The 19,089-nt window shown below is 37.3% G+C and overlaps 1 long non-coding RNA gene across 1 annotated transcript; it reads right to left on the reverse strand.

The window, feature by feature from the left end:
• Positions 1–9,086: 9,086 nt before the first annotated feature.
• Positions 9,087–13,461, reverse strand: LOC135773758 (uncharacterized). The gene is made up of 5 exons (XR_010543575.2): positions 13,149–13,461; positions 12,363–12,490; positions 12,014–12,156; positions 11,826–11,922; positions 9,087–9,717 (listed from the first exon to the last, which is right to left on the reverse strand). It is a non-coding gene; the product is annotated as an uncharacterized lncRNA (long non-coding RNA).
• Positions 13,462–19,089: the final 5,628 nt, after the last annotated feature.

Raw genomic sequence — 19,089 nt, forward strand, 5'->3', positions numbered from 1 at the left:
CTGCTGGCTCACTACCCTTAAGGCAGAGGGTGGTTACCATGCCAACGGGGGCAGCGGCATATGCAAAGCCAAGGTTACAGTGCCTGAAGGAATTGTAGATTAAATTGTGCAGTGGTCAGCACCTTAATTCAATTAATCTTTGTGGAATAGATCGGTGTATGTATGCTTGTGTGCATATGTGATGATAGATGGGTTATGGAGGCACACAGCAGGGTTTCCTGAAAACTGGATGGATTTTGCCCATCGACCCCTCTGCCCCCAGATCCCATGCTGACACCATAACCTACTCTCAAGCGCTTTGTGCTCTCTTAAAAATGAAGGTTCTTAAAAGAGTTCTTCACAGAACATAGGTCTTCAACCGTGCTCCTGGGGACCCACTGTCCTGTTTAGCTCCAACCCCAATCAAACAAACCTGAACCAACTAGGGCTGTTTCTGAAATAGCCCCATATACCCCTTATTCCCTACATCAGTTTGCTATAGACCACTTAACTGAGTACTAAATGAAAACAAGTGAGTAAATTCAAACAATAACCAGTGAAATCGTTGCGGGCGCCATCTTGTGTCAAGACACGGGAGTTTATTTGGCACGCGCCTCACAGTGAAGTGGTAGCGACTATAGATATTAATAATAAAGGCTAGATGTCTTATCCGTGCTGCTAGCCAATATAGCTTGATGTCTGCTCCTGGCGGCGTTCTTGTCACAGTCAGCTCGCTCACTCGTAACATTGTTTTGAATGGTGCATGTACTTTTTGAATAACCATAACTTGCTAAATTTTCTACCGATTTACAAACTGTTGGGTTTGTTATAAACGTCAGAGATGAACTTCTGACACTGCATACTTATAAAAAATTTTCATGAAACATGTTCAAGAATTCGTCCAGAGATACGAGTATTTGTGTTCATGCAGACCACTCACCTTACATCATGCACCACAGAGCCCACCAAAAAGCTTGCATGTGACAAGATGGCCGCCGACGATGACGTTAGAGACTCCGCCGTAATGCATTTGTTTACACGAGACGCGGTAGAGGCGGCAAGCGCGAGTAATTTACATGTTAAGTTAATGCGAAGACACGAAAAGGCATCCTGCGGCACGGTATGCACGGAAGGTGGAGCTCGAATGGTGCGAAATGAGTGTTGCCACGGGAAACGCGCGAGTTGAAATGCAAAGATGCGAATAAACATCCTGTAGCGGGACGCGCTGAAGGCGCAGCGCGAATGGTGCAAAATGAGCGTTGCCGTGGGAAATTTTAGCAGATGTCTGTGCCGCGTTAACCAATCGGGACCTTGCTGTAGTAGTGACGTGATTACAGGAAGCTAGTGGAGTCTCAGCGGAGTCGAAGAAGCGCCTTGAATTTCTCGAATGATCTGAATTTCACGTGTGGCTTCCACACACGAATGAAGCAAGTAAACTCAAAATGTTCAAGCTTCTAACTACATGCAAATAGCGCGTTTTTGCCGCCTCTACCACGGCTGGTGTGAATGCACCATTAGACATCTAGCCTTTATTATGTATATTTATGGTAGTGACGAGCGGCTGTATACTAGTTATTGCAGTTAGGATTGGGTATCGTTTCCAATTTAGAGTTTCCGATTCCAAATTCGATTTTGCTTATCAATTCCGGTTCCTAACGATTCTTTGTTTTGATTCCAAAGGGGTGAAAAACTAAATTCATGCTTTATAGATCAAAAATATTTATGTTGTGCCATTACTTACAGCTGAACACAAAAAAGTAGGCTACATAAAAACTTTTTTAGGAGTTGCAAAACTTTTAAACAAACATGGCTAGACTAGCTCAAAATGATTTTTAAATAACATAACACCTACCTAAATCATTGCGACTCAACAACAGAAAATGCTTGCAGCCCTGTCACTATTTAGTTGTGATCAATCTGTCACACTTTTTCCTGTGTGAGTCTTCCTTTCGAAGTCAGGGAGAAAGGGGTCTTGCATGTAGCATATGACAGAGCTGCCGCCACGCTACGTAATAAAGAGCACTCGCTGAGTCAGCACTCAGGATGCGCAAAGCATCAAACCGGGTGCATTATTTTAATTTGATATGATAAACTATAAGCAGGTGCTTTGCCATATTGCTGTTGACTTCCATCTTGCAACATAATAGTTTGTAACAATAATTACACTTAGCTTTGTCGTCTTCTGATTTTGCAAAATGCAGCCACACGTAAGAGCACCACTGTCCATCGTGAAAATTGACTTTTAATATTTCAGCGAAAGGTCCTATGGCTAAAGGTCCGGTGACCGTGCAGTCCGGAATCATTAATTGGAATCGAAATTATAATTTTATAACAAGCATCCAGAATTGGAATCTTAATTCGATTCCCAAACCTACTCACAGTGCATTATGAGATTGAATAAGTGCACTCGATAATGTCCACTATAATTTCGGACACCACTACAAGGGGATGGATATCTCCTCAAACAGTGCACTATTTAGGGGTATAGGGAATGTGGAGTTGACGTCACGCCGTGTGGCATTATGAGTAATCCGCCATATTTGCAGGATCGCCTCCTATCCCGCTGTATTTGAGTTAGTGTGTTGGAGGTTGTTTTTGTATTTTCTGTCGAGATTTTAATAAACTTCGATATGTTTGGTCAGTACTGCTCGATCAAGAACTGCCACAGCAGGTCACATGATCGTTCAGGGAGGAAACTGAACAACGGAATACGTTTTTTCAGCTTTTATTTGGGGGAAGCCGGTGGAGGAGCTGACGAAAAGACGCCGGATCGCGTGGTTTACCTGCCGCAATCAGGAGAAAAACTTTTACTTTTCAAATAAAATCCCTGCATCAGCGAGAGTGTGTTTGCTGCATTTTCAGTCATTCAGTAATTTGTGATTAATAAAAGCAGAACCACTTAAATTGTCTTGTTTTAATGCTAACACTGTCAAACTTACTTGTAAATGTAAATTATGTAACGTTATTTATTCATTTCTGATCAACCTCACCATGATTTATAAAAATAAATCTTTAGACAATTTTGACGATTATAACAAATATTTTTTAATAAATGCAACTGCTCAAACCCACTGCTTGTGACTCTTTGAAATAACATAATGTTAGCTGAATATTTAGCATTTTGTTTGTTTTAATAACTTGGCCAAAAACAGAAGTGCCATCTTATGAACATGTGTTGATTCATTGCACAGAATACAACGGATATTTTTTTTATAGAATCATTAAGATACTTAGGTATTAATACATTGTAAGTAAATGGCATATTTTTTTTAGCTGGTTTGCCAACCGTCATAAAACTCCAAAAGAAGAATGTCATCTTACTATGAGCTTGAAGGGATTTATAGCTCTTAAACTCCTGCAAAGTGTATGCACTCAATCCAAAAACAAGGTAATAATAACAGATATGTGAGCGGAGGTAGTGCGTCTGGATCCGTAACCCAGTCATGGGCTGCTAAATCATATGGATCTGTTGTTTATTTGTCCAAATAAAGTTTTTTGGCAGTAGCACTTAGTTTCTCCCGATAGGGTCTCTTCTCTTTTTCTTTCAAACTCCTCAATTTCTTCGGTTCTTCTTCAAGTTTACCTAGTTTTAGTTTAACACACCCACAATTAAATGGCATAGCAGTCGGCGGTGCCTCTAAACATGGCGCCCACGTCCCATAATGCAACACTGCGGTGACGTACATTAACATTCCCTATAGGGTGTTTTTTTTTTGACACAGCCAAGGTCTTTACTTTAAAATTATAGATGTGTTGGAGCAGGCTTGTAAGTAAACTTTGCAGGACTTCGGGTCCCCAGGAGCACAGGTCCCCTTTGTCCCCCAGGACAGTGCCCCCATGACCTCTGCTAAGAACCTTTCAGTCAAAGGTTTCTTAAAGGGATAGTTCACCCAAAAATGAAAATAATGTCATTAATGACTCGTTCCAAACCTGTAAGACCTCTGTTAATCTTTAGAAACACAGTTTAACCTCTTGAAAAGCACCCCCATTCTGGCCCGAAACCATGAAAATACCTACTTTCACTAAAAGGGCTGTTTTTACTAAACCATTTATAGTATAAGCATAACTGTGGTATCATTAGATAGAAGACACTTTGAGCTTCGTTTTCCATGTTTCAAAATTATTTTAAGATAAAAAGTTAGAGAGGCTGAAGTACATTGTAATATTTTTTTTTTTTGCATAACATCTTTTTTAACACTAAAAATCTTAATGATAAATATATGTGTCAAACCTAGAAATGCAATGAAGCCAAAGCCACAAGTCTAAAGAAGTTATATTTCACGTTTGAAGTCAATAGACCCAAAAATTAGGTTCTTGCAAGAGTTTTTGTAAGACTAGTGCCTTTTCTAAGTGCCAGTCAGCCACAAAATAAAAGTCTTTTGTTTACATGCATACACGTTCGTTCTTTTTATTGTTTATCCTTATATAAGCGTATAAAATGCTGTATCCACACCAGGAAATAAAGCTTCACACAAAGATCGTTGATTTCGTGTTCTAATTGGCTACACGTTCTGTCTATCAATATTTTCCATGAAGTCATTGGAGGAACGCGCTAGTCAGATGCAGGGCCGCCTTAACCTAATGTGAGGCCCCGGGGCTAAGAGGTTTTGTAGGCCCCCCTTCCCCTCGATTTATAGTCTAATTTTTTTTTTAAAGTGTAATATCTAGGTAATCTACATCACAAAATGCATTAGTTTCTTTCGAGACATAGAACAGTGAGTTTTCCCTCTTTGAGCCAGAAAACACCATAATATTGTTATTAACATATCACTGAGCCCACTTGAGCATAAACACAAGACACTTTATTTAACAACCACACACAGCAACATGTGGTGATAATAAAACCAAAATGTGTGAAAGTATATATGTTTATAAGCTTTATATTTATATAGTTTTTGGAATATACAAATTTGCAGAAAATTGCCACTCATACTTAAATGCTCACCACAGTTTTAAAAATATAATAAGTTAAAGTTAGTTTTAAAGTAAAAATGCATTAATGATAACAAAAGATAAGTCTTTATAGACAGAATCTTGTTAAATGCATTAATGATAACAAAAGATAAGTCTTTATAGACAGAATCTTGGTTTTTAATCAGTTATTTATTTTGTAGGCTATTGAAGATATAGTATGCATTGTATTTAGTATTATACATAAGCATGTAAAACGACCAAGTATGAATATGCACAAGACAGACAGGGAACATACCTGTATATAAGATCTTTAACAGATAATGAGATTATAATGGTGCTATCAGGGGATGATCATTTGAGATGGTCTTGTCGCTCTTTACTTTCTTAGACTTGCACCTTTACCGTTGCGTCTCTTTCTCGTCTTTCTAAACCAACAGATGTATGTACTGTGAGCTAACGTCGCGTCAAACATCGCTCCAGCTGCGCACGCGTCACTGATATAAACGCGAGTAAACTTAAACTTTATAACAACTAACAGCATTATGTGCGGGAACTCCTTTCTTAATTTAGCGGCACAGTTTCTTGTGCACTTTTGGAGAGACTTCTGCATGCCAGAGACTCAGACAGCTGCACGAGCACAGAGAGAGCGAACGAGCGAGCGCGCGCACGAAAGAGAGAGAGACCTGCACCTCACTAGTGCTTATTATGAAATTTCAGAAATTACTCTTTCATTTGTTGGTGGATTATTTCCTGTTTCTCTGTCATACTCAGTCTAACGTGCAGGAATGTCAAGTTGACAACGCGCACTTAATTACATTACGCGGAATAAAAAATATGTTACGTCTGAAATTTTATTTCACGTTAAGTTACAACGAACCAATCAGCAGCCATGTAACGTTCAATTAGAGTGATTGACAGAAAACCTGACAAGTTACAAAACAATATGACCTTTTCAGCTCATCATGAACGCAAACTTGGGAGGCCCTTGAACTTGGGAGGCCCCTGGGCTTCAGCCCAGGTAAGCCCGTGCATTAAGGCGGCCTTGGTCAGATGACGTCACGATATTAGACAGCGCTGTTTGGATATTATGTATTATACTCCCGCCTACTTGTACAATCAAGTTTGAGCGCTGATTTTGAACGCGAGTGTGCTCTCATATACAAGTGTTACGATGTAAATAGTCCTCAGATTGTATATTATAATCTATTACAAGACGTGCATCTGAAATCTGATGTAAACAATGGAAAATATATCCATATTTCACGGATTATACATATTTGTGGACAACAGTGGTCATTGGATGTACTTTGTTGGAGAGTTTTTATGGGTTATTCACACATCTGAAACAGACTGGATTCGATTCGCGTTCCTTATACCAGCACAAAGGTAAGGAGTCAGTTTATATTATGCATGTTGTTATCTGGACTTCTGTAATAAAATACTATATTTATGATACTAGAGCAATTTAATCTCAAAACGGACACCATACACTGATGCTAAACCCTTAGACCTTTTAAACGATGTATAGTAATGTTATTATTATTCTTGTTTGTACACAGTAGGCTATATATATATTGTTAGCAGCATTAAAAAAAACTGACGTCCTTCCTTCCGCGAGCTAGTGCGCGTCGAGAGGTTAAGATGTTTTATATTTAGTCCAAGGGCTTTCTGAACCTCCATTGAAAATCTATGTACAGTGTACTGTCCATGTCCAGAAAACATCATCAAAGTAGTCCATGTGACATCAGTGGGTCAGTTAGAATTTGTCGAGGGATCGAAAATATAGTAGTCAACATTTGAAGTGGATCAAAAACATTCATCAAACTTGTCCTAAGACAAGAACGGGTACTGGGTATTGGTTTTAAGACAACTTTTAGGAAAGGTTTTGATCCACTTCAAATGTTGACTAGTGTACATTTTGGCCCAAAAATAACAAAAATTACAACTTTCTTCAGCATTGTCCCCTCTCCTGTCTCAGACTAAATCTAAAACATCTTAAAATGAGTTTCCAAAGATGAACGGAGGTCTTACGAGTTTGGAACGACATGAGGGTGAGTCATTAACCCTCTGGGGTCTAAGGGGTCTTTAGGGCCCTGGAGAAGTTTTGACCTTTGACATTTGTGTGTTTTTCAGTTGCTTAACCCCCAGGGGTCCAAAAACGCGTTGACGCGTTTTGACGTGTTTTCTCCTTATCATAGCAGAATCAACTTAAAATACTCCATCATTAATAATCATACACTTATGTGTTTGACATCATTTGAAACTGTGAAGGGTCCTCTTTAATATGTGTACATTCACAATCCTTCTCGCATACGGCCCCTCTAAACAAAAAGTGTCTTACAATTTCTAAATCAATATATTGTTTTATGTGAATGAGTAGGCAGGATGATTTTCATATAATTTTAAAGAAAAAACTCTAGACTACTAGATTCTGTTTAGAAAAGTCTTGTTAAAACATGTTTAGTATGGGTTTTGTGTACTTATATCAGAAAATTCTGCTTTTTTAAAAACCACGCATAAACATTTTTCTCTCAAAAATACAAACATGTACATACATGTAGCTCATATAATATTTTAGCCCAGTTTGTGCTGAACACAGTGGTTTGAGACACTTGCCATTATTATGTTTTAAAGCAACTGAAAAAAGACCAAATGTAAGAGCATGTCAGAACCTCTGACAGTGTCCCAAAATGGTCGGACCCCAGAGGGTTAAACATAATAATGGCAAAAGTCTCATAACACTGTGTTCAGTACAAACTGGGCTACAATATTATATGAGCAACATGTATGTACATGTTTGAATTTTTGAGAGAAATATGTTTATGCGTGGTTTTTGAAATTATTTTAATTTTTGGGTGAACTATACCTTTAAATAATCATTTTTATTCCTTTTTATAGTTTGAAGAATGTTTTCTCAATACTTAACCTTTTTTACTACAGAAAGGTTCTGTAGATGTTAAAGTTTCTTCTTGAAACCATACAGCTCAACAAGGAACCTTTAAGAAAACTTTTGTAAAGCATAATTACAGAAGCTTCGGAGATGTATAAATGTTAACACAGCCTAAAACCATAAGGGGTGATGTCCCAAACAGGGTTTATCCTAGTCCCAGACTAAAATGCATGTTTGAGCTGCCTTCATTTACATATCTTAACATATATCAGTGACATTGTTTTGTCTGAAGATGCACACCAGTATTGTTTTTTTAAGGTATATTTGAAAAACTACTTAAATTTCGTAATCTAACTGGATTAATCTAAACCCTGTCCAAGAAACTGCCCTAAAATTAATAATTCCTGTAAATAAGACTGCACCTCTTCCCTGCTGAAGGAACAATAGAAACCATTACAGAAATTCTAATCTTGGATTTGGGAATTGTATTTCTGTTAAAAATAACTAGTTTATAATGGTCACTGATGGTCTTTCCTGGTAATGTGTTGGGGTCTGTTGATGTGATGTTATCTGGTGGATAGGAATCAATAGAAAACCATTAAGTCCTGTTGGAATAAGGCCCAAAACACACTACATAAAGGAATTTTGTAATGGTTTCAATGGGGATGGACACCATTCTGTGATGGTTTCTATTGGTTTTAAGCAAGGCTCTTTTCTTTCACTTTCACTTTCTCCTTTTTGGCACCTTCTGTCTCTTTTTGTTTCTCTCTCTCTCTCTCTTTGTATGTATATGTGTGTATATTTATATTAATATACCCATTTTCTATGGTGGTGCACTTTCACTGAAAAAAGTGTTTCATTGGATCAAAGTAAAAATTTTGCGTCAACTTGTTACAACTAATTACTTTACTTTTTATCAACCTAAAATTTTTACTTTGAACAAAATGAACTATCCATTACTTAGCCAAAGCAAAAAGTATCTTTGAATCAAATACATTTTTTAAGTTTAATGAAATGTCAAATATACTTTGTCTTAATGCATTAACCTAATTATTTTACTTTACATCAAACCAAATATCCAACCAAATACAAAGTAAAATAATTACGTTAATGCATTAAGACAAAGTATATTTGACATTTCATTAAACTTAAAAAATGTATTTGATTCAACAAGTTGACGCAAAATTTTTACTTTACATCTAACCAAATACAATTTAAAATATTAATTTAATATAAAGAAATTTATTTACTTTCAGAATGTGTAATTTTACCATCTGTCTAAGATGAATGACTTCAAGCATCAAACTTTTGACAATTTATTTTGTCATAATATACATTTTTTGTACAAATACACACTGTCTAACAGTGTCAACACATTATAATCTTGACAATTTGTCATAAAACATTTCAACAATATGTATAGTATTGTTATAAAAACACATACTGTATAACAGTTTTTAGTATTTGTAGACACACTGGATAAAATGTAAATTCTAAATAAGAATCAGTTATGGTTGATAGATAAACCATAAAACTTAATCAAGATAAAACAAATCAGGTTTAGTAAACAGTATTACAGTTAATGTTGTATAAAAGGCTCAAAAATGTACCTTCAGTAGCTGGGTCAAAGGAAACAAATTTACTCCTGCAGTTTTGAAGAGGGGTTCTGCACCCTTCGGCTCATCTGCTTACTGTCTACGTCCATGACATTTTTTTTTGAAAGGCTTTAAAGGTATATTTGAGTCCATTAGGATATTTTAAGTTCAGTTCAAATGAGTCCAAACATGCACATGCAACAGAGGGCAACTCATTTATTACTCCACATCATCAATGAAAATGTCCAGTGCAGGATTAGGAGCATCACTTTCACGGATCACAAAAAAATCCATGGTGGTCTTTTTGAATTCCCTCTCCGCTTCTTCCCTCTTGTCAGCCTAAAAACATACAAGAACAGAGACCAATTTAGGGACTGTGCATATATATGTACACTAGATGTCGCCTTGGCTACGGCAGTTCATTGGACCGAATGCGTCAAACAGAGCCGCCATCTTGAAACAGGGGAATTCCGCATCGGCGTCATTGTACGCAATGGTGTAACAGAAATAAAATCACCATAAATCACCATAAATCGCCATGAACGCGATTTTCTTGGTTTTCTTTTGGTTCGTTTCAACAGTCAGACATGTTTTTAGTACAGGAAAAAATAAGTTTTGATTTTATGAAAATGTACTTTTTCTAACTGTAATGCATAGTGCTAGTAGCCCTTTCATCCATGCGCAGCACAAAAGTCTGGCATCGTTCATGAATTCGAAGTACAGGCGGAGATAGCTGCTTTACCTACTTCCTATGACAAGGCCCCTGATATAAGATGGCGGCGGTTTTGACGCATGCTCAGAACCCCAAGGCGACAAAAATTAGTTTCAGTGCAGCTTAAAGGGCTTTAAACTATACCAGACGAGGAATAAGTGTCTTATCAAAGAAATGATCGGCCCTTTAAAAAAAAATACAACTGTATTTGGTTTATAGACACAAATGATCGCCTTGCTTCAGCTTTCTGTATTCTTCAAAGAGCTTACGCTGTATGTCCTACGCCAGGGCTATTCAAATCTTACCCTGGAGGGCCGGAGCACTACAGAGTTTAGGTCCAACCCTAATCAAACTTACCCACCTGTGATTGTCTAGTGATCATGAGGACCTTGATTAGCTTGCTCAGGTGTGTTTGATCAGGGTTGGAGCTAAACTCTGCAGTGCTCTGGCCCTCCAGGGTAAGATTTGAATAGCCCTGTCCTATGCCTTCCCTATTCTACTTACAGAAAAAACAGAACTGGTGCTGCGAGCGTTTGTTCCGTAAGTAGAATAGGGAAGGCGTAGGACATACAGCGTAAATTCTCTGAAGAATACTTCAGCCATTTGTGTGTAATTGAAGTCCACCATATGGAGAATAATCCTGGAATGTTTTCATCAAAAACCTTAATTTCTTTTATTTAGTTAAGAAAGAAAGTCATGAACATCTTAGATGACATGGACGTGAGTAAATTATGAGGAATGTTTAATTCAGAAGTGGGCTAATACTTTAATTGCTGTAGCGTGCATATGTTAAGCATTTAGCTTAGCACCATTCATTCCTTAGGATCCAAACAGCATGCAGTTACACCATCATACCTGACTAGTCCCCCTTTTTTTAGAATTTGAGGGAGAGTTCTGAGGATGTTACTGCGACCGAGGTCAGAGTGCTGCAAACTAAGTGCTCTTCCGCCATACAATATAGTTCTCACTTTTTATCCGCTTAGAAAATCACGTTTTATTTTGTGCCACCATACTTACTCATGTTACTACTCATGTAACAGTCTTTAAATAGGGAAAACATGGAAGTGTTTGGTGGCTTCAAAATGTATCCCTGTTTGGAACCTAAGGTATGAATAGGGCTTGGCTAAATGCTAACACATTTACGACACACTGTACAAAGATTAAGTGTACTTATTGAAAAAAGATAGGGATGGATTAATTTGTCTAAGTTGAGGTAAGAACATAAAATATTGGAAAACTGTGGTGTTTTCCTTTAAAGGGATAGTTCACCTTAAAATGAAAATTCTGTCATCATTTACTCATCCTCATGTTGTTCTGAACCTGTATAAATGTATTTTTTCTGAAGAACACAAAAGAAGATATTTTGAGAAATGATGGTAAACACACAGCATAGTGTTCATTGACTTCTATAGTAGGAAAAATATTTTGGAAGTATTGTGATAAATGAAGAAAATATTTTGATAAATGACTGTAAGCACACAGTTGACGGTACCCATTAAATTCCATCATATTTTTTTATTCCTACTATGGAAGTTAATGGTCACTATCTGCTGTGTGTTTACCATCATTTCTCAAAATATTTTTTTTGTGTTCATCAAAAAAAAAGAAATTCATACAGGTTTAGAACAACATGAGGATGAGTAAATGATGACAGATTTTTTATCTTAAGGTGAACTATCCCTTTAAGGCAAACATGGTTGGAGAAAATTTCAGTAGTTTGCATTGTCAACATTACCTGGTATTCTTTGATCAGACAGCTTGCATCTTCACATGAATCGTACATGAATCAGGCACTTCAGCAGGCTTTCTCTTCTGATTTCTACGTCCAGACTCTACAAAATGTTCAAGATGTATTGTTTATTTTAGACCAAAATACTACTAAATTAATTGCCACAAGCAATTTTGTTCGCATGCAACCAATACCTGATCCATAACTTTAATAGTGTCCTTAGTTTTTCATGGAGGACTCCACCGTTGCTCCTAATAACATGAGAGCTCTGTCTGTCTAAAGAGGCCATAAATCTTGATTTTCAAGGTAAGATCGTGATGCGCAATTCTGCATTAATCTGAAAGTAAGAGAAACAGAAAATACACTTCTGAAAAAATTATTTCTAGAACTAGTTGTAAAATAGATATACACACAAAACATTGAATGAATATATAATTAGAGCATCTAAGACATTTTCAAAAGCACTACATCCTATGGTAAAAACTATGGTTAATTCAGTACAAGTCACATTTTAACATTTTATAATAAAATAAATGCTTTTACCTCCTCTGGCAATCTTTCTTGCAGTTCTTGAACAGTAGGTTGGTTTTCCACAATCTCTTGTCTGCGTAAGGCAAACGTCTTTGTCATAATGTTTGCTGATGTCTCTCCAGGGATGGGATATGATTGGCCTGAACAAATAATAGATAATTGCTAGACATTTACATGTTCACTACATCTTGTGACATAAACAAAAGTTTTTATTTAAAAAAAAGAATACTTTGGAGATCATTTTGTTTGTATGGACCCTGTCAAGAACCGAAAGATTTTATGTTTGCTCGTCTCTCCGCGTGTGCAGTTTTGAGTGCATAATATTACACAGAAACGGAGCGCGAATTTCAAACAGCGCTTCCGGAAGGAGATGCAGCATAAACAGTCGCATTGCTCTATTGGCCAAATGCATTTTAATCGACTACAGTATGAGGCAAAGTAGAAAACTGTCGCTAAAGTTTACACATCAAGAGTTCTGATCTTTGAAGGGCATATAGACACTTTCATCCGCATGCGTATATAAACTGCCCACTTTAGCGCCTTTTTGCTGTGAAATTGTTTAAAATCACTTTGGTATTAACATCTGCAAGCCTTTAAAACACGTGCAAATGATTAAACGTTTCCTATTTTAATTTGCGCATTAATCCGCGAATCGCATGTGAGCCGAACCGTCATGCTCAATCAACTGCGATCCGACCGGTACACCACTAAGTAATACTAACCGTATGTAAAACAACAGTACAATCACACATGTATAATGTTAATAATACGCCAAAACGTATGTTTAAAATTACTTACCAATTTTCTTGAATCCCATTGTACGACGCGGAGTTCATCCATCGGTGCAGTGTATAACAAGATGGCGGAAAGCTGAACTTCAGCTGAACGTCCTCACGCACGACCAGGATGACGTTACGTAAGTCACGTGACAATGGAAACTAATATTTTTACTTTAATTTACAGAAATTTATTTACTTTACACCAACAGGACTTACTTTTAATTTAAATCAAACACATTTTTTACATAAAACTGATGGCTGGACAGAAAATGTATTTTTTTGAGTTAGATCAAATATAAAAACTTCTTTAGAGTAATGACATGCGTTGTGCACTTTTTTCAGTGTACTCAGCTCACTTTGGCCAATCAAACCAAATGCAGTTATACAATTCCAGATCCTATGTGTCTCAGTCTGCTTTAGTGCTAGACAAAACTGCTTGGTGAGTCTGTCACACAAAGACACGTTTATTACGGCTCTGGAGAAACATTACTGCTACAGTATTTAATGAGATTTGTTGCATTTCGTAAGCCGTTTTTCCATTTCAACTGCTTTAGAGGACTCGCTAGCACTTCAGGGGCTCATCATAAAACAGAATGTCATAACTTCTTGTTTTATTACTCATTTTGTTAAATAAAAGCCAAGATATTTACCTCATTAAATCTGATGGGAGACATTTGCTTTGATAAGTAAAACTCTCATTTGCTATGGGACTATCGAGGGGAGTTGAGTGAGAATGTTATTCAGGCTGACGCAACTACGGACTGGATTGCTGCATTCGAAACGGGTTTATTCTTTCTTCTTATATTAGGGACAGATTTGCATGAAAATAATGTTCAGTCATTGTCGATTTTTAGCGCTTGTAAATTAGGTCATATCTTGTTTGTTGCACATTTTTCTCCATGCCTGATAAATTGATTCCCATTGTAACTGATGTAAGTGGGCTACCAGATGGTTGTAAGGAGCCGTTCACCTGAACAGGGGCGTCTCATAACCGGAGTGGAATACAGTTAAAGCGCATTTATCAGAGCGGGGCCGGACCCTGGGCGAGGCCCTTGAACAGATGCATTAGGACTGAATGAAACGTTGATGGAGATAAAGGTAGAGCTGAGTGACAGCCATGCCCCAGTCGTGTCGTCTCTCTGGAGAAGTACCAGCACTGTCAAGTGGAAAATAGGAGGCACTCCTGAAAGTCTCTGCTTTTAGGCAGGACCACCTCTGAAACATGAGTTTTAGCTGTAAAGTAATCTGTGCCTGAGTGGTGTTTGCTTTATTACTACTTAGAAAATATCCTAACTATTTAAAAGATTATTTAATCCGATGCGGTAAAGGTTGAGGTTACAACAAAAAGAAATTATGAAACTCTACATTCACCCAGCAGATGCTTTTATCTAAAGAGACTTAAAACATTTAGAACAACAATAAGTTTCAATGTTTGTTAGAGACCTTGTTGACAACAGAAAAATCCAATATAAATTAATCCTTCCTAGCATCCTTTATTAATCTTAACAACAGGAAAAAATTATTAAGTACAGACTGCAGTCTCATTGACTAGTCGCTTCTCCAGCAACTTATATATACAATGGCAAGTTTTGTGAACTGTGAACAGTCCTGAGGAAGACATTGTGACTAAACACCCACTGCAGCTTGCCACCATACAGAAATGTTGCATCAGTATTTCTTCAGCAAGGATAACCCATAAGGAAATAACTTTGGATGCTATAAAGCTTTGTGGTTGGATGACATTTTTTATTTATTTAGAAAATGCAGGTTGTCAGGTGTCCTGTGTTGTGTCATACAACTGCAGGTGAACAATCCAGGCACTTCATTAGAGCATCTCGGGGTCTGATTCTTTTAAAGGTCAGGTAAAGAGAGAAGCCTCACAGCGTTAGTTGATCTCTCATTTCCTTCTCATCTGATCTGAGGTGTTGCCATGGAAAAATCTTCTCACAGACACCTCTGGCCAAAGGTCAGACCTGAATCATCAACTGTTATCATACCTGAGACAACACCCTAAATATAAAACACCTGTGCAGAGACAGAGCAAGATATATTGGTGTTTCAGTTCCTCCCTCATGTTAGTGTTGGGCGAATAAATCCTTTTTAAACATCCTTTTTATTTATTATTGGATGAAGTATGGACACACAAGTAAGGTACACTTTTTAAATTAATAATAGCTTCTAGGGCTGCATAATAATTAATCGCGACTAATTTCTTGCAGAATAAAATTATTTATATATAATTTATATATAAATATTGAATCTATGAAGACATGTTTTCTCATCTACACTTTATAACATTAATAAACGTGTGATGGTTTTCTGTGGCGGGGAAGAAACATAAGCCATCAAAATCAAATAATTTACGTGAGAGGAAAAATGCTGGCTGTTGCTTGTTCTCAACCGAATGTATCAAGCAAAAAAATTATTCATTCAATTGACTGTTAAGTGGTTGCAATCAATTTATTTAAGCTACATTTAAACAAAAAATAGAGAAAAATTACTAAATAATTTTTTTGACAAGGGCTGTCATATGTCGATCAACTTACTTTGTTACTTAAAAATAACTTATATTGATTCAATAGATTATATGCATTGTGATTTTTTTTTTTACATTTATTTGCATTTTGTGGAAAATAATCAGTTGTTATATATAATTATAAAAATGATTATAATTTAATATATATATATAAATATATATTAAACAGTACACACACACACACACACATACATACACTCACCTAAAGGATTATTAGGAACACCATACTAATACTGTGTTTGACCCCCTTTCTCCTTCAGAACTGCCTTAATTCTACCTGGCATTGATTCAACAAGGTGCTGAAAGCATTCTTTAGAAATGCTGGCCCATATTGATAGGACAGCATCTTGCAGTTGATGAAGATTTGTGGGATGCACATCCAGGGCACGAAGCTCCCGTTCCACCACATCCCAAAGATGCTCTATTGGTTTGAGATCTGGTGACTGTGGGGGCCATTTTAGTACAGTGAACTCATTGTCATGTTCAAGAAACCAATTTGAAATTATTTGAGCTTTGTGACATGGTGCATTATCCTGCTGGAAGTAGCCATCAGAGGAGGGGTACATGGTGGTCATAAAGGGATGGACATGGTCAGAAACAATGCTCAGGTAGGGCATGGCATGTAAAGGTTGTTGTGGCTTCACAAATGCTTTGTTGCATACCTCGGTTGTAACGAGTGGTTATTTCAGTCAAAGTTGCTCTTCTATCAGCTTGAATCAGTCGGCCCATTCTCCTCTGACCTCTAGCATCAACAAGGCATTTTCGCCCACAGGACTGCCGCATACTGGATGTTTATCTCTTTTCACACCATTCTTTGTAAACCCTAGAAATGGTTGTGCGTGAAAATCCCAGTAACTGAGCAGATTGTAAAATACTCAGATCGGATCGTCTGGCACCAACAACCATGCCACGCTCAAAATGGCTTAAATCACCTTTCTTTCCCATTCTGACATTCAGTTTGGAGTTCAGTAGATTCTCTTGACCAGGACCACACCCCTAAATGCATTGAAGCAACTGCCATGTGATTGATTGGTTGATTAGATAATTTCATTAATGAGAAATTGAACAGGTGTTCCTAATCATCCTTTAGGTGAGTGTATATGATGTTTAGGTGAGTTTTATTCTGCAAACTATTAGTCACAATTAATTGTTAGGCAGCCCTAATAGGTTCTAATAGGGTAATTCGCAACATAGGTGCCCACATATTTTGAATTCAAGCCCCTCGAGAAAGAAGTCACTGGCTGACTCTGTTAAAATACTATAAAAAAAAAAATTGATTTTTTTTTTTTTTTACAGACATATGTAAATGAAACAAGTCTAAATCAAATTTAAATTTGATTTTTGTTCAAAAAAACCTTCCAGTTTCTGTAAAGTAATGTTGTATTAAGTAAATGGTAAAATATGGGAAAGAAAAGCTTTCTTGTTTACTCTGCAGACCTCAGGCGTTTTATTTTATTGCTTGTTGCGTAATTTTCCCTGACAAAAATGTTCACGAATGTTTGTTCGAGTCAAGGACAGCACTTTGGAGTTCATCTCTACTGTTGTATACTGCTGCCCTGATTGTGACCTTGTTTTCCACATTCTCTTCATTTTTAAGCTAAGACGTGCTCTCATTTTTCTGACTCTTGGTTTAAAGATGTTATCCAGGCTGATGTGATTCGCCTTGCAGCACGTGCGTTTGCCCCATTCAGAGTCGTGCTGCTTACTGCAGTGCAGAGGACCCGACGTCACTTACGCACAACTTTAAACCCGTTTCCCAGGCAACCAACATGCCTGCAAATCGACGGCAACTTCCCTCGCAGGTCCCTTTGTGAGCGCAGTCACGATTGTAGAGAAAAAGGAGTGAGCGGAGGAAAAAACAAAACAAGCGTGAAACGTTAATATTGGATGGGGTTATAGGTGAGATGCAGATGAGTCATCATACAGCGTTACGACTTAAACTGTCATGCTTGATTTAGGATATGGACTCTTAACTTTAGCTGCAGGATCTTTACAAGGCATTTTCAGGAGCCAGAAATATTTCATCCAGAATAATTATGTCATTTACTAACTCTCATGTCATTTAAAAGCAATGTGCTGGTGTTTTTTCTGTCGACCGCAAAAGCTGAAATGTTTCTGAAAAGTGACAGACATTGTTACTATGAACCATCATTGTAATAAAATAACAATGTTGCAGTCATCTTTTATGTTCAACTGAAAAGATTAAACCATATGGTTTGGGAGCCACATGCGTTTATACATTTTTTTGTTTCAAAATGATTTTTTTTCTGGAACGCCAAAACCATCCATATTATTGTTATTATTATTTTAAATCTGCAATCTTTTGCCTCCATTCACCATTTCTGCTTAAAACATAAAATTGCAAATTACTTAACGTGCTTTACATGAGTTGTCAGAACTGACATTTTCCACAAAATCATACATAACAGCTTAAATTGCCATTTTCATTTATGCATTTCACAAACCCTTTTATCCAAAGGGTCTTGCAGTCTATTCTAGCGATTTTATTCAGTAATCTTTTATGAATTTGTGTCTTCCCGATGATCAAACCCATGACCTTTGCATTGCTAACACAATGCTATCCCAAGAGAGCTACAGGAACTGGAGAATAATTTGTCAAAAAAGTTTTAAATAAATAAATTATACTACACAAGGATATTTTTCTTGACATCTTTCCAGTAGTAAAGCCCCTCGTGGTGCAAGCTTTACCTGGCTAATCTTATACTGTTTTTTTGCAGTAAGCGTTGACTCACTGGTTGCTTGTTCAGTGGGTGTCCTCGGTGCAGTGTGGGTGAGGGCCAAAGATCGGGTCTCTTAAGGGGGGAGGCGGACTATGTGTTCTTATGCAATCAAACGCCGCCTCTCAGTCCTCACCAGATTTAGTGAACATTACTAACACAATCCACAGATAGCCGCGGGCAGGTCTTGTTTCAGGCTAATGTTATCTGGATGGGCTTGTTCAGACGCAATATTAATATCCAAAGCCTACAGTGTCTCCCTCCGCTATACTCTTCTATGTCATAGGGTTCATTTTTCCTTGAGTTCAACCAGAGACTGACTGTGCTGGGTCACAGAGAGGAGTGCACAAAGAACACAGTCCCATTAAAAGAATGATCATATGAAAGTTCATGTCTTTCAAGATGCTTTTGATATTATTTTGTCTTTTTGCTGTGGTTTCCCAGACAGGGCTTATTGTGGTCTCAGATTAAAATGCATGTTTGAGTTGTCTTAATTTAAAAACATCTTGCACTGACATATCTTTACATATCAGTGCTATTGTTTTGTCTGATGATGCGCACCAATAATGTTTTTTTGTAAGGTATGTTTGTATAAACTACTAAACCTGTTTAGAGGCGTTCTTAACATAGAGGCATAGGTAAGCGGCTGCTTGGGGCCCCTACCAGCAGTCATATTAGGGGCCCCC

This window comes from Paramisgurnus dabryanus, chromosome 9 (genome assembly GCF_030506205.2).
Source record: "Paramisgurnus dabryanus chromosome 9, PD_genome_1.1, whole genome shotgun sequence".
Taxonomy (NCBI): Eukaryota; Metazoa; Chordata; class Actinopteri; order Cypriniformes; family Cobitidae; genus Paramisgurnus; species Paramisgurnus dabryanus.